This window comes from Corvus brachyrhynchos, unplaced genomic scaffold (assembly GCF_000691975.1).
Source record: "Corvus brachyrhynchos isolate BGI_N302 unplaced genomic scaffold, ASM69197v1 scaffold101, whole genome shotgun sequence".
Taxonomy (NCBI): domain Eukaryota; kingdom Metazoa; phylum Chordata; class Aves; order Passeriformes; family Corvidae; genus Corvus; species Corvus brachyrhynchos.
This window is the reverse complement of record NW_008237239.1, coordinates 10,322,309-10,336,169: the sequence shown is the minus strand read 5'-3', so window position 1 is coordinate 10,336,169 and position 13,861 is coordinate 10,322,309. Positions and strand designations below refer to the sequence as shown.

Genomic DNA, 13,861 nt, shown 5'->3' with positions numbered 1-13,861 from the left:
GGAAAGAGAAGGAGAGAAAAAAGGAAGAGAGTTAGAAAATTGCATGAAAGCATATTATCAGTAAATTGTTTCCACTGTGTTTGTGACTCTTCTTAATGTTTTATGAATATGCTAAAAAATTTGCTCAGGCATTTTTCCTTGGGCACTCTAGTTAATTACTTATTCAGAGAGCTTCTACTCTGTTCCTTGCAAAATGTGTTGTGCATTAATTCTGATTATGTACAAAAACCCACCTGCAAGGAAAAACTCTGAATCAGTAATGCTGATAAAATGAGCAGCTCTCCTGGGGCTTTACTGAGAAACAGGATACTGGACAGAATTAAAATCTTGTAGCTAAGGCTATTCATAATGTCATTAACATAAAGGCAATTAAATGAGTTTTTAACCTACAACCCTTTATTGTTATTAATGAACATTAGAAAAACGCAGGAGATAAAATTGGTAATTATCTCTGCACCAAGCTATGCAATAATGTGTTTAAATATAAAAAGAAAACAAATGATTATTGTTAGTATTTTCAGTAGCAGAAGCCCCAAGGAGCAGCTCAGTCACATTTAATCACATGGTACTACACCAAGAGGGTTAATTAAACGAGGGCTTTACCTTCAGCATGCTTGGTTATTCTGTTTAATATGGAATCAACAAACAGAAACGCCAATCTGCAAAATATTCCAAGCAGTGCCTTTATCATCAGGTGAGCCACCTCTACAAAAACCAAGAGGGCTTTCGTTCCCTCCAGGACAAGGAGCTGCAGTCCTCTAGTCAAGTTTTTATTGTCCCGTGGTTTTAAAAAAACAATTCCTGAAACAACTATATAAATCCTGGTTCGTAGCCCTGGTTCAAGCTTACCACTTTGTAAAAAAAGAATTTGGGGATTCAAAAAAGATGAACATTTGACAGGAGATGGTAGATACACTTGCAGCACTACAGTGCAGTGAAAGGACCTCCAGTTCCATTTTTTTATGCAAACTATTGTACCTTCTACTTAAGCAGTCATAAATTAGAATATCTTCTAAAGGGGAAATACACTAAAGCTCAGTGAAATAGCCTGTATCTAGACTTGAACTTAATAATTTGATTAAAGTTTTATGATTTAAATATCCAGATTAACTTTAGCATCTCTCTTTTATAATAGTTTTTTTAATGTATTTGCATTGTTTTGGGGGTCCAGAAATCTGTTTTCGGGGCAATATGTAGCTAAACAAAAGACAGGTAATAATTTTGTCTTCCATGTCAGCAGACAAAGCTTTCCTAAGGAATTCATGCCTCCAGACAGAGGTTGGGAGGGAGGAGCTGAAGGCACTTACAACCTGCACAGGATCCAGCCCTGGTTTCATGGAGCAGCATGTGTTACTGCTGCAAGACCTCCATGTCCAGGTGCTGCAAGGAGCTGCCCTGTCCAACATCCCTGTGCCGCCTGCATCCAGGGGTTGGATCTGTGGAGAACCCTTCCCAGCAGCAGGAAGGAGGATGCAGGAGTGAAGGAGAAACAAAAGAAAGAAAACTCAAATGGTGGTTGGCCGATGTGCTGAACACAGGGATAACTGAGTGCATTACACCAGCAAGGGCTGCATACATGGATGCAATGGAGGCCTGATTAAAATACAGCTATACAGCTACTTTTTCCCTAGAAGATATTCTTTCTGGAACTGCTGAAGAGAAGTGAGAAAGTGTAAAGGATTTAGTCAAGAGGAAAAATGACCAAGGTGCTCCCTTGCTATTTGGGAAATCTGACTGGTGAGACAGCAGAGGAAGCATTAAGAAAAGGCAAATATCTAAATGGTGAACAACTAGCAGCACAGTTTACAACAGCAGATACTATCAGATAAACCAGCTGCTTCTTTTAACACACGCAGCAAGAAAGTAGATAACCTGGCAGCTCAGACATCTGAAAGAGCCTGCAAAACCTCCCTTCCACAGGGAGTGATGGCAAAGCTCAGAGTTGGATCTCACAAGAAGCAGAATCACTGACCAGGCTTAGACAGGACTCGAGCCTAAGGAAAAAGCCAGATGCACCAAGAATATAGGAGTAGAGGGGGAGATAGAGGAGGAAGCATCAGAAGTAGTGTTTTGAAATTTAAAACTCAGATGGGACCTATCGAGGGTTGTTAGCTGGAAGGGTGCAGAGCCCAAAGCTGGAAGGGAAAAGCTGCTTCATGGAGTCAGGCAACTGGAATGGGGCAGACACACTCAAAGGTATTTTTGATGTTAACTGTTAAGCTGCTCCCAAGCCCTTTTTAAACACACACAGCCTTCTCCACCACCACCTGCATTGACAACAATGTGTGGGATCACTGGCACCAACACACTGTGCTGTTAAACAGCAAGCCATGGACAAAGGTGGTATTATAACCAACAACTGCTTCAGACAACTTAACAGCTCTAAATACCTGAAAGGTTTTCCCCAACAACTGCAGATTTCTCTTCCTCCTGATGTGGAAGCTGATTTCACTTGCTTGTGTAAGCCTGCTATTCACTGGTGTAATAAGAAAAGGCCCAGGCTATTCAAGTGCTGTGCAGATGCAGAAATGATGTGCATACTAACCAGCTCCTCTGAGTCAAATAAGCATAGCAGGTTTAGTTTCTTTTGAACTGGGAGATGTTGTAGGAAGCCACTAAGCTAGGTGAGCTGTGGCAGAGGAGCTGTGGTAGAGGTGAGATGGCCTCCAGTGCTTTGTGTGAGAGCATGCAGCCCTGGCAGTGACACACAGTGGCACCAGGGACAAGCACAGTGTCACTTTTGTCCCCAAGACACCACATGGGCAGTGCTGCTAACACACAGTCGTGTCTTACACATCCCATCACCTGGCAGCCTGTGAGCATACAACAAAGGGCCACCACACTGGAGCTCTTCTCTCTCTATCCAGGAAGCTGGGTTTGAGTGCTCTCTGTTTTTATGTTCACATCAGATTTTTCTGTGAAAAATAGACAGATAGCTAAGCAGAAACACACTCTGATTGTTCCTTTTGGGCATCCTTTTCTAGTATTTTAATTTTAGATCACCAGTTCATGACTTGCTTCTAAACTTTACCAGCTTCCCTTTGCCAAGACAAGAATCCTGGGCATTTTTCCTTACCCAGACCAAGCCAATGCTCATTTTCATTGAAAGCTGCTTGAGACAGGACCACACTGTGCCATCCTGCTCCAGCCCCACGGGTCTCTGCACCCTCATGCTAGGAGGAGGCAGCATACACATGTGACACATGGCAGATCAGCAGAACTACCACCCTTCACCTGTACATTAAAGAAAACACAAATTAAATATGGTGAGGACAAGATTTGAAGACAAATGAAGACAAATTTCATTACCTATACTTTGGGGGAGTTTAAAATTGCTGCAACCTCTTGTTGTTTTGGACATCTTCATCCAAGGCAGTCATCCAACACAGCAGTGATCCAAAAATGCAGTGACATCCCAAGAAGGAAAGGAACAGTGTGAAGTGTCCCCAAGTTTCTGACATCAGCAAAAACCTGGGAATAACCTGCTCACTGTGGGGATCAGCTCACTGGAGCCATCCACCAGGGCATCTGGTCACAGTTACCACAGTGAAGGGAGCACACAAGAAATCAGTCTATTCCAGCATAACAAATCCTATCTTCTTTATAAGCTAAGGCTTGAAAGAACTACCAAGCCTATCCTATTTATAGTATTTTAGTGCATAAATGACACTCTTGCTACTTTTTTTTGCCACCTATCAAGTGTTTACAGTGACAATAGCCTGTTGTCTGTCATTCAGAGGGCTGGCACCTGTCTGGATAATAGCTTGACTCAATATTCCTGAAGTACTAGATTTCTGTAAGAGAAGAAAAATCAATAACTGTGACAAGTGCTATCCATTAGAGCCCAAGAGCAGAGAGCAAACGATTACACAATGTCATTTGTTTAATACAAGACTGTAAATGAAAACTCTATCAATTGATCTTTGGAGGATAAAACATCCTTTCAAAGGCAAGATGACCATGGACCAGATCTACTTGACTTCCCAGGGCCAAAATGGTCAATACCAGCTGAAGGTCAGGATTCCCATTCTCTCAGTTGATGGTTCCCTTTGAGATCAATAGTTTCTACTACATACAGATCATGGCAACAGCAGCCATCAGTACCAGCTCCCCATTCCAGGGCAGAGCCAGAAATGTATTTTTCTGCACAGCTCTTCTTTCTCTTCATTGAGTTTCCCAGAGCAGAGCAACACATGCATACAAAATACATCATATATATTGAGATCTCCATTTCAATATTTATAATATATGCTTATACTCAACATAACAGCATTTCTAAGCACTCAGTGAATATGGACAGTGGAGGTAAGGAAATTTGGTTGGCTTCAAGAGCACGGCCATCCTCTGCTCCCCAGCTCCCTTCCCACCCCTGGTCTCTTTCATTGTTTGGCTTTATGGCCTTGTGCCACTTGGGCTGATGTTTCACTTCTAAATGGCATTTCAGCTTTGGCCCCCCTCACTGCCCAGCACCCTCTCCCGGATTAGCTCTTGGGTGCCATATGGTACAAATGGCCTGCCACACACTCGCTCAGTCAGCGTTTAAAAACCTGCCAAAATGCTGCCTCTGCTGGCAGCCTGCCTGGTGGCTCTGTGGGCTGCGAAGGGAGCATGACGCTGCCTGGAAATAATTGAGATGGGGCTCTGCCAGGTCGCACGCAGCAGCCCTGGGAGCAGCGCTCCCCTCTCCCGTCCACTCTCCCATGGCACGGTCAGACATTCCTGCACACGAATCCCCTTTGCCATTGCACCGCTGCCCCAGCTGCCTTGCTGATGCAGTGAAAAACAGCACTTGTTTCTTCTGGCTGTCTTCTGCTTCATTCAGAGTATAGGCTCAGGAGAGTAGCACACAGGTACTATGGGCTGCTCCCCAGACAGTGCCACAGGGAGCTGTCCCCAATTCCTGGCTACAGTGGGGCATCCAACTTTGCAAGGATAGCTACCGACTGGGATGTGGAGGAAAGGCAGGGCAGCAGGACCATTGGGAACTTGCTGAGGTTTCCTCACCTTGCCATAAAGTCCTTTCCTAAAGCATGTATATTCCTCTTCTCACAGTGGCATATGCATGTCCTTAGCTGCTTGCAGGAGGGTTGATCAGCCCAAGAACATCACCACCAGAGACTTGGTCTGGAGAATCTGAAGAGAAGTGAGCCTTGTGGAAACGCAGTAGAATATTGGCCCCTGGTCTTAGGGAAGAAAAAAATTGCATGAAAAACAGTTGGCTACAGCAGCAGACCTCTTCAGTGTCTCTCCAACAACACAGACATTTTTCCCCCCTTCTCCAGCTGTCTTGCAGCCTGACCAAGCCTCTTGCTTTCCCTCATCCTTCAGGAGTTCCAACTCTACTTTCTCCTCTACCAATCTGATCTGATTTTTGCTTAACTTTTTTCCCTCCAAGAAAGGAGACTTTCCATCTTCTTGTTATACTAGAAGCAGATTCATTCAAATGTCTGGATCATCTCATATCAAACATCATCTTTTGGTTTTGAGCCCTATTAGATCTGTATCAGATTTTGTTTCCAGGTTTTGGCTGAGAGCTTCCCATGGGCCGCTCCAGCTGTAGGGCTTTTCCCTATCAGTGGTCCCCCCCATCCAAAATCTTGCTGATAGTGGTGTGAAATTATTTTCCTCCAATGACCTTTCACAAAAAATGCAATAATCATGGAATAGTCTGCGTTGGAAGGGACCCAGAAGGATCATCAACTCTTAAGTGAATGGCCCATGCTAAGTACCCACACCAGAACAGGTGACCTACCATCCTGCCCAGGAGCCATGCAGTGGCCATAGCACAGGTGGGCAGTGTGCCAGAAGCTGGTGGCAAGGCTCAGAGGAGGAGCACTTGGAGCACATTGGGTCCACCAAGACCCAGGACCCACCAACTTCCTGAGCAGCAGAAACTGTGGATATGCCCAGCAGCACCTGGAAAAGGTCCTGCCATGGAAAACCTGAGAGAGGCAAGAAATTACGTTGGCTGGACCACTCACCTAAAATCCAATCATCCATCTCCTTGGGGCCACCTGTGAAGTGAGGTGCCTCAAGTATCTGCAAACTACTGATAACAAAGGGTCAGGCATCCAGCTTCACTTACAGCAGAAGAGGAGAAAACTTGCAACTCCTCTGTCACTTTCTATTGGGCAAATAGGTCAGCAGCTTCTAGGATGATGTTGCTCCTTAAAATACATCATTTTGAGTATTTGTTACTCTTCAACTCCAGAAAACCTCCAATAGAGCATTGAACTTGCAGGAGCCTTCATTCTTCCTAGATTGGACTTCAAAGCTGCAACATTACCTATATGTCTTTGTGCGTTATTTAGCTCTTGTTAGACTAAGCTTTGCCCTTCAGTCGCAGTGGGGAGTGGGTAGAAGAAAGGCAATATTAGAATAAAAAAAACAAAACCATAAAAGGAAATGCAGGATGAAAATCCCTTTGAAAATGACTGGTGGCTACATTGGTAATTCCTCTGCAGTGGTGAAGAAAGTAGCAAAATGCCACAGTTCCAACGTATTCTGGTGAAGTATTTGTATGATGTGCCTACACAAAGCTTCAGATGAAACAGTCTCTTTATAAGCTTTTGATAGCTAGGAGGGAAGTGGCTTTGCCATTACCTCTGTTTGTGAAATGAAAGCAATGCTGAGTCTTGGTGTTCCTGGATGGAGGTGTTGATCATCACAGTGACAGCCAAACTAGCTTTGCTTGTTTGTTGTTTACCTTATGCTAAGGGGAAGGAACACCTTTGTTGTCATTGTATCCTGTGATGTGGTAAAACACAATCCATGCCCAGTGTGCAGAAGAATTTCAAGCCAGCAATATTTATTATCCAAGCACAGACAGCATATATTGCTGCTTTGCTGTCAGCGCTGCTTGCAGTGCTTTAGTGAAAATAAAAGGACATTTGTATCTTGAGTGCCACAATATGCTGTGACAACATGAGTATTGCAAGGGCTGTAATACAGTTTGGTATCTTACCACACACATGGAGTTGAGAAGGAAGGTTCCACCACAGTTGCCTGGAAAGGCTCAAAGTGCATGAAGGAAACCCTTACAAGTGACACTTGTAACCTTCTGCTGCAAGAGAAGTGAGCCCATGTCCGAATGCTGCCCTGGACCTTCCCGCTGCTGCCAGCAAGGAGCTGCTGTTCCTGGGAAGCCTCACTGCTGGCACATGCAGCTGGGGTGCATTTGAGTGGAATTTGGCCAGCACATGAAGCTCACTAAGAAACACCAGGAGCCTGGTATTTCACATGCTGAACAACTTTTTAACTGGATAAAGGATCCTAGGTGAACAGCACAGCCTGAAACAGTCTGAGGAGATTAAGACCTTTCACAAGCAATCAGCTCTACCTAGCAGGTTTCTAGGGTCTCTTATACGTGCTGCAGCATAAGATCCTCCATTTTTCGGAAATAAGCCAAGAAATTAAAAATACACAACTGCTGGACCAAGCAGCTTTAAGAATCACACAGGTTCACTGCAGTTTCCCGGCCTTTAACATGATGACTTATCTACCAAATAGTTACCCTCTCACACAGTTCAAAACACATGAAATTCCCCATCAAACTCAGCAGTTGTTTTAAAACTGGTCCTATGTTCACAGTGGGAACTTGCAAAGAAAGAAGAAAAAAACCCACCTGATACATGTCTTCTTTCTTTAGCTTCTGATCTTGAGCCTGAGGAAGACGTGAACACAACTGTACTTGGGAATAAGTCCCTGGCAAGGCAAGGGAAAGCATTTGTGTGTTAATATTACATAATTTACCCTCACCACAACCTCTGTGTCAAAGCCACCTCCCCTGCATGTGGCTGGCCACGCCTTCTGCATGGGCAGTGCTGACACAGGAGCGTGGCTCCTGCTCTGCTTCCTGAAATCACAGAACTCCAAGTCCAAGGACATTTATAAGGGAAATATGGCAGAAACACAGGTAGCAGCTGCAGGGTCCCAGACTCTCTGGGGCTCACCATCAACTTTGTGGCATTTTTCCCCATTTAAGATTAAGATGTTCCTCCCTGTCGCGGGGCAGAGTACTGGCATGCACAAGTGACAGAAATGTCTTCAAAGCAGGCACTACCCAGCTTTCATTCTCAAACCTGCAGTCCCTCAACCCCTGCTTGTGAGAGGCAGATGTGCCCACAGTCACCTTTAAGCCCCCACTCGGTGACCTGACTTCAATACTTTTCAGAAATTGTAAAACATACCCTTGCAGATCCCTTGGCTAACGGGCTTGTAGAGAAGGGAAGTTGGATCAGAGCTGTCTCCTCCCACAGAGCAGTCGTCAGAGCTTCAGACTCCTGAAAGCTGAGAAGAAAGGGGATTCACATTTAAAAAGACCAAGTCACTTCAGCTACTACTAGTTTATTGATTCCTAAATCAATAAACTCAGCTAAATAAACTGGGACTTACTGAATTCAAGCAGAACAGGACGCTCTATGCTCTGAAGCAAAGTGAGAGCTGCTTTCTGTGTTACAGCCAATGCAGGAGCTGCCATCAGCTTTGCACTTTCCTGACTTGTGCTATCTCAAGAAGAAAAGCACTCTTTTCCCTTGTCTGCATGTCCATCTTTGTTAATTGGTGACAAGCACAACCTGTCCCCTCAGCAGCCCCTCCAAGGTGCAGGGCACAGTGGTGTTCCCACAAAGTGTTTTGCTGGGAGTCAGCCTCGATGGGAATCATAAACCTGTACCAGGAAACCCTGGTACTGGTAAAGAAGACTTTTCCTGCCCTGTTTGATTCCAGCTACAGCATGCTACAGAACGATAGCTATTTGTATTGCAACTATCTTTTAGGCTGCTTCCTTCCCACTGCATATATTCCACAGAGCTGTTCTTTGCAGTCAAAACACAAACTAACATGGATTACAATGAGAATATTTGAATGGGCTTTGATGAGGCTGTGGAACTAGAAAACACCATTGTAACAGCTGGGATCCCTGCACTGAAAGGACACACTGATAACTGAAGTAAATATGTTGCTATGAATTTCTGACTTAATTGACAGAACATTTTATAGTGTGAACTTCAAAATCTCATTAGGAATGAATCAGAATGTGGCTATGTGCCTGTAACATTTTCAATGCCAACATATAGTCAGGCCTGCTTGGAGCTGATATCCTTTCTTGATCAAGCAGCTGAGAGATTCCAATGTAATTCAATGCAATCAATTATAATGCTTCTTGCCAATATGTAAAACTGAAGTGGATTAAAAGAAATACCATCTCCAAATTGTGGTCTGACAGACAAATCCCAGCATTTTTACTGGCTCTTAGTTCACAGCCATCCCTGACATGCCTAAGCTAAAGAAATAAAGGCATTTTCCCACTAATGTTGAGGTGTGAGGTGCCCAAGAGGCTGACCAGGCTGCACAGGAGGATCTCTCTCTGTGATTGAAGGGCTCTGTCAGTAACCCCTTCTGCCCCATGAGGACACTACATTTTGTCACTTGACTACATTACCCCTGTCATATTCATTCTTATTATGCAGGTATGACTTAATTCTCATCAGCTTCAGTAATAACATTACAAACCTAAGAATAATTAGAAGATCTTCCAGCCATTTAATGCCTGACTGTTCCTGCTCAGTGTGTGGCCACATATCAATGACACAGCAGCACCCATAAATCTCCCAGCTGAGGCACATGGCCCACCCCACACACAAGGTACAGCCGCTGCTGACTGCCCGAACTCCCAGCTTGGCTCCCTGCCCTGGCAAAGGCAGGCTGGGCTGTCGAGATGCACAGCCATGGCAGTCTGCTGGGGAGTGTGCTTCGACCTCAGACCAGCCCACTCTCCTCAGGAAAGAATGGTCTCCTGATTCAGAAGAAACTTGGAAAGCTGGAGTTTGGAGAGACTACCTTTCCAAAAGTCAATTACCTGGGGACTAAAGTCAGTTAACTAGCACAAGTACCCTCATCTGAAAGTTAACTACCAGTAGTTTTGACAAGATGACTGATGAGGGTCCGGTGAATCTTTTGTGAGAGATTCAGGAGGTAAAAAATTCCATTGTATATGGCTGGTTCCCTCTTTTAGTGAAAGAGTCTAAAGAAATATCTGACTTATCTGAAACAAACCCAAACTGTCTCAGGCCCCCTGCTTAACTAATTTATTACATTTGGAGAACTGACCTTTTCATGCTTGGGAGACCTGTGAGTTGGCACAGTCTCCCTGACGCAGTATCCCAAGAAAGCAGGACTGAGGGCAACAGCAGCAACACACCAGACATCCCTGCTTTCCCCCTGCCAGGCTGGGGCTTCACAGGTCACGCAACCCTGGCTGGATCTCAAAGTGGCCCCCAAAAGCCAAGAGTGCACAAGTATCAGTTCACATCGCCAGGTTTATTCATTCACTGTTTCCTTCTGAGTTAAAGGGATGCCTGGGAGCTGAGGCAATCCTGTAATATCAGCTTAGCCCACAAGTACACAAATTAAAATATCTGACAGACTGCTAATGAGCTGATGTTGGAATGACTGGATAGTCTGTTATCATTTGGCCGTTCACAGTTTCCTCACAGCCCATCTGTGAGACAGGCGAAGCTACAGCCTTCCTCCATTTACACCTTTTGCCATTATTGGCCTTTGGGAAAGGCCTTTAGCAATTAAAGTTTGTATCAAACATATTGTCATCTTTCCCACCCTGTTACTAGCCCCTCTGTGCTACTACAAAAGGTCTGCTAAACAGGCAGCTGGAGCCGTAGCTATTTTGTACACACTTCTGTACCTGAGCCCCATGTTTGTGCTCCAGCCTGGCAGCTTAGCTCACATATCTCATCAGGTGCTCAGCACTGCCCTGGCAGCTCACAGCTTTCTTCCCGAGCAAAAACTACCAAACTAAACCCTGAAACATTTGGGCTACTTTCTGAAAGACTTCTTTCCATGTTATATGGCAGTACTGTATGGGGGCAACTCGTCTGGCTTCTTTGATGAGTAACTTTCCTCACACAATCACTCACACTGGGCAAACAAAGCATAAAAACAAGAGATCAAGCCCTGATGAAAAAATTCAGTTTTGTTCTTCAGCTTAGAAAACTTGGTCATAGTGGTGGAAGGTGCTTCAGGCAACTCCAGCTTGTATAAGAGGCAGAGAAGAGCAGACATCCTTGACCTTATTTGGCAGTATTACGAAAGGTCATATTTTCGGATGGATGATCTGATCTCAAAACATCCTCCAGTGTAATGAGTACAAACAAGCCTTTCACATGTCTGTCTCAGCCATGTGTCTATTTGCTTTCTCTGGTTTTTAGTGCAGGGAACAGCCTTGCAATGGTTGCAGAAAGCAGAAGGAAGCTGAGCAGCGTAGCACCTCTCCACCAATGGGTTACCAGTGTTGCTGGACCAAAACCACAATCCAAAGTGCTCTGCTCAGCCAGACGGTGCAGCAAGAACCACTGCCAGCTCTTCTGTGCACCTCCAACTGTCCTTGTCCATGAGGGTCAGGCATAGCTCTGATGGGAGAGGAGGGTCTGTAACATTGCTCTGACCTGGGAATATGCAGGCTGTGGCTAGCAAAGTTCATTGAGGGAGATGAGGGTAAATTCTCTGACATCACAGAGGGCTCCTTAGAGAGGAAAAGTATGGTTCATTGCTTTGGCAACTCCTCTAGCTTGCCCAGTAGCCTGAGTACCACACAGCACACCTGTGGCAGTGCCAGAGCTGCCAGCACCGTGCTGCTGCGTGTAGCACAGCGGATGGCTGGTGGCACTGCTGGGGACCAGCACTGTCCTGCCAGCAGCCAGGCTCTACTGGGCAGCACCAGCACTGCTGCTGAGGCAAAAGCAGCCAGTCACACTGAGCTGGGACAGGCTGAGGCCCTCAGGAGGGGTGGGCAGTTTCCATCCACCGCACCATACCTCTGCTGGAGGATGGTGTGCCACCCTGGAGGTGCACAGCCTCTGCTCCAAACCTCAACATCCCCAAGCCAAGACACCTCACCAGCTATTCAGAGCTGGGGCCTTCAACACAGCCAAGAGAAATGGCTTGGCAGGCATCTGGGCAGGCAGACCAGTGAGTGGGTGACCCACAGAACCTCCTGGAAATAGCTTGTGTCCTCAGCACTCAACAGGGAAACCTCAACAAGCACAAAACATTCGTTCCTTGTAAGAACACACTGCAATATTCACCTTCCTTGTGATAAATAGATTATAGGATTTTTCCCTGTCTTCTTTTCTCCCCCCATTATCGTTTAACCACTTCCCAAATCACAAGGTACCAAGACTCCATTTGCATGTTGCGGTTTTCATGTTGTGAATCTTGGGTTAAACAATTCTTTCTCAAATAAATACTCCTTTTTCAGTTTCCACAGATGCTTTTGTTGTTCACAGTAATCAAGTTCCCAGTTGGCTAACCTCTCACCTAACACAACGTCTTCATCTTTCATTTGAACAAAATTTATCATCCATAAGCAAAGACAGAAAATGTGTGAACGTCTAAAGCTTATGTAAATTAAGAGGCTCTGCACACTGGTCCTAAAAATAGTAGATAATAACAAGCATTTCTTCAGCATACTATAATTATGGGCCTGCTGTCATGTCTCGCATTGTCTATAAGGTCACAGTTATATTATACAAAATTTACAGTATATTATCAGTTAAAAACACAATAATTAGCAAGCCCATATCTTCCATCTTCAGCACCAGTGATGAATGTTCACAAAAAGGAGGAAAAAAAAAAGAAAGGCATGTTGTTTGCTTTATGTGGACAATACACGCTTAAATTTAATCATCAATGTCTGCTATCCAGCAGGCAATATTCTTTCACTATTATAACACTATTTGCCAAGATCTGACTACACCCTTGGGGTGAATTTGTCCTTAATAAAGGGACAAGGAGCCAAATCTCTCACTATCATATCACTAACATACACTTAGACATATTTCTTTAAACTTTATAATTCTATAGTTTATTCTAGAAAATGTCTGGGTGAACACCTCAGTCATTATTTTGAACATTATAATAAACCTTTAAACTTAACATTCCAATTTTTCAACTCACAAATTATGTGTATTGAAGGAATCTCTCTCATAATATGAGTAATTTTTTGGCTTTCCCGAACAATGGAATTTGAAGAAAGATGAGGGAGGCTACACCCAGACCACAAGTACCACAGCTCCTAGCAAAGGCCCCCAAGAGGTTACTTGGCTTCCACATTGTCTCATCCAGCAACTTTAGATTTCTCTGGTTGTTGCTGTTCCACCCTCACCAGCCACCATATCACCTGTGGTCATTTACAAAACAGATCACCTAAAACAAATCCTAGCAAGAGGTCAGAACTGGTGGCCTTTACTCCTTGATGACCAGGAAAAAAAAAAAACCAACAACCAAAACTTGGAAGAAGTTTATCATTTTCTCAGTGAAACAAAGAAGAAAGGACAGAAAGCTCTCTGTTAGAAATGAGCAAATAAAGTGCTTCCAGACTGTGTATCTTTTGACTGCTTTTAAGTACCATTAAACATGAAACATCAAAATATTTCATTCCAACTTTTTCAGCAAACAAACAAGGTCTAGGAAATTCACAATCAGGAGCTGACCAAAACATTATCCAGTGTAATTAAAAATTTTGCTGTGGATGGAAGAATTTGCTAATTTCACTCACATCCTTTGCCCGAACCCCTCTGCAGCCACTGTGGCAGGGATTACAAGTGCTGTGGGGAGCCAGCAGCTGCCAGGAGAGTCAGAGGCGACCGAGCTCCAGCAGGCACCAACACCGTCTTTCATGTCATGCCAGTGAACCCAAGGCCCAGCTTGTAACAACACTGCCTCTGATTTCCAGGCCCGCCCTTAATTGCCTTTCTCCTGCCATATGTCACTCTCCCCAGGTCGTGCTCTGATGGGCTGTGCAGAACTGGAGCTGGCAGCCAGGCAGGCGGCAGAGCCCAGCACC

General features: G+C 44.6%; 1 long non-coding RNA gene across 1 annotated transcript in view; it reads right to left on the bottom strand.

The window, feature by feature from the left end:
* Positions 1 to 8,269, bottom strand: part of LOC108445593 — a 25,254-nt gene extending 16,985 nt beyond the window's left edge. Inside the window, exons 1-3 of the long non-coding RNA XR_001860519.1 lie at positions 8,190 to 8,269; positions 7,625 to 7,704; positions 5,005 to 5,183 (exon numbers count right to left, since the gene is read on the bottom strand). This is a non-coding gene — a long non-coding RNA (uncharacterized LOC108445593). The remainder of the gene's footprint in view (positions 1 to 5,004; positions 5,184 to 7,624; positions 7,705 to 8,189) is intronic.
* Positions 8,270 to 13,861: the final 5,592 nt, after the last annotated feature.